General features: G+C 34.8%; 2 long non-coding RNA genes across 2 annotated transcripts; one reads left to right on the forward strand and one right to left on the reverse strand.

The window, feature by feature from the left end:
- Positions 1–1,128: 1,128 nt before the first annotated feature.
- LOC131803393 (uncharacterized) lies at positions 1,129–1,732 on the forward strand. Its single transcript, XR_009342559.1, has 2 exons — positions 1,129–1,414; positions 1,488–1,732. It is a non-coding gene; the product is annotated as an uncharacterized LOC131803393 (long non-coding RNA).
- Positions 1,461–1,953, reverse strand: LOC131803394 (uncharacterized). Its single transcript, XR_009342560.1, has 2 exons — positions 1,669–1,953; positions 1,461–1,612 (listed from the first exon to the last, which is right to left on the reverse strand). It is a non-coding gene; the product is annotated as an uncharacterized LOC131803394 (long non-coding RNA).
- Between the last annotated feature and the right edge of the window lie 291 nt (positions 1,954–2,244).

The following is a 2,244-nucleotide window of genomic DNA, read 5'->3' on the forward strand; positions in this document are numbered from 1 at the left end:
TATAAATCAAAATACCGAATATCGGGAGGTACCGTTATATGGGGACTACATCAGAACGTAGACCGATATATCTCATTTTCAATACGAACCATCCTAGACACAATGCAAATTGCTCTGCTAAATTTTGGCGCTCTACGTCAAATAATGTGGGCTGTATCGTGATTTCAACAGACAGACAGACAGACGGACAGACGGACAGACGGACATCGTTAAATCGACTTAGAATTTTATGCTGATTATGAATATATATACTTTATGGGGTCTAAGACGAATATTAAAGGATGTTACAAACGGAATGACAAAGTTAATATATCCTCCTTTCCAAGGTGGAGGGTATAAAAATTGGCACGGGCAAAATTACAAAAAGATCTAACATTTTTATCCAACTTTATGCGAAATCATAAATTCCATATTCATCTCAGGTTTCTGGTTGAGGGAAATATTTAGATATAGCAAATTGTATAGAATCACCTACATGTATCGCAAGTTATGGCAGATAAAAGTATTGAAAATTGTGACCCTTTGTGGATGAGGTACCAGAAGGGTAAATCTTCCATTATTAAATCTACAAAAGAGATCTTGTGTTGGGTAAAATGTTTGTGTGTGCAATTTCAAGAGATGATTATTTCGCTTTCTCTGAGCGTTTTGTCTTGAGGCTAGAACCCTTTGTGGGGAAGGTACCAGAAGAAATGGTCTGATCTCTACCATCTTTGTAACATATTTTGTGTTGCTATAAATATTGAGATTCACCAAGTCTGAATGGAATTGGATGTTAATTTCGCATTTTATGAGCATCATGGATATTCAAAATATTGACCTTTTGTGGGGGAGGTAGCAAAATGAGTGGATCGATATATTGAATATTCACACCATACTTTGGGTTAATAAAAATATTGTGACATGTGTAATTTGACGGCAATCGGACTCTTACATCACATTTTATAAGTGTTATAATTATTCAAAATGTTGACCCTTCGTGGGTCCATTTTCGCATCTGACATAGCAAATATTTATATATGTATCAGTGCTAGGACAGGTGGAAGCATGGACAATATCGGGCCTCTCCATAGAGCTTTTAAAATGTTTACATTTTTGAATAATCATAACTCTCATAATATTTAAAATAACAGCCTGTTCCACGATGTCGAAAGAACACGTTCGCACAACTTTTACACGACAAACAGCTGATTTCCGTTCCACTAAAATCCATCAGAACGAAAATTTGCACGAAAATCAAAGCGAACGAAAACGTAAGCGTTTCAGTGTAATTTTGCGTTCCACTATCTTTTTTCTTTCGTACGCATGCGAACACAAATGTCAAAATCAGTCACTTGTGTGTTTGCTGTCGAATGATAAAAATTAAGGAAAATTGTTTTAACATAAACATTTCTTGATTGAAAATGGAAAGAAAAATGTAAGTAAAAATAATAAATGCAATTTAATCTGTGAACAACAAATATATATTTTTTTTATTTTCTCAATTCCAGCACGAAAAAACTACACAGCTGCGGGCAATAGTTGAGTATATGGGGGAGAATCCTAAGTTCGCCAGAGGAGTGCCAATTTTTGGAAGCAGCAGGCAATCCCATGAAGACCATTGGAAGACACAAACCTAGAAAAAATCATTTTTTTATTATTTTAAAAATGTAAAAATACAATCATACTTACTGGTTGTTAGGTACTTCAAATAAATTCGAAGCATCTCTTAAATGCCTCCGTGGCACAATTTGAACCTCCTCCTCATCATCCATAAAAAATAGGGCTACAGAAATATTCATTTTTTTCTTTTTTAAGAACACAAATAATCTGAACACAATCACTAGAAATTTTATTTTGTTTGTTTATTTACAATTTGTTTGTTTACAACTGAACTGTCAGTTGAGACAGAGCCACTGCTGCTTTTTCGCGTTTATATTAGACATTTGGCGCTTTTTTTTGCCTTATTTCGCGATTAATTTTGCAAAAAAATATTTTGCAACACTGAATCACGTAAGGCTATGCGAAAGAAAGAACGAAAGTTAGTGGAACGCATTCTTATGCGAAAGTGAGTGAGTAGCCTTCGTTCGCACAAATTTTCTTTCGAGATCGTGGAACAGGCTGTAAGAGTCCGATTATCTTTAAATTATAAACCTTTAAACATGCAGAAGAAGCTAGCGTATATCGCGTTAAACTTCATATATCTCAATTTGTCTAGCAAGCATAGATCTCATGTTAATATGGAAGATATCGGTCCACTCCTTCTCG

Source organism: Musca domestica, unplaced genomic scaffold, assembly GCF_030504385.1.
Source record: "Musca domestica strain aabys unplaced genomic scaffold, Musca_domestica.polishedcontigs.V.1.1 3, whole genome shotgun sequence".
Lineage (NCBI taxonomy): Eukaryota > Metazoa > Arthropoda > Insecta > Diptera > Muscidae > Musca > Musca domestica.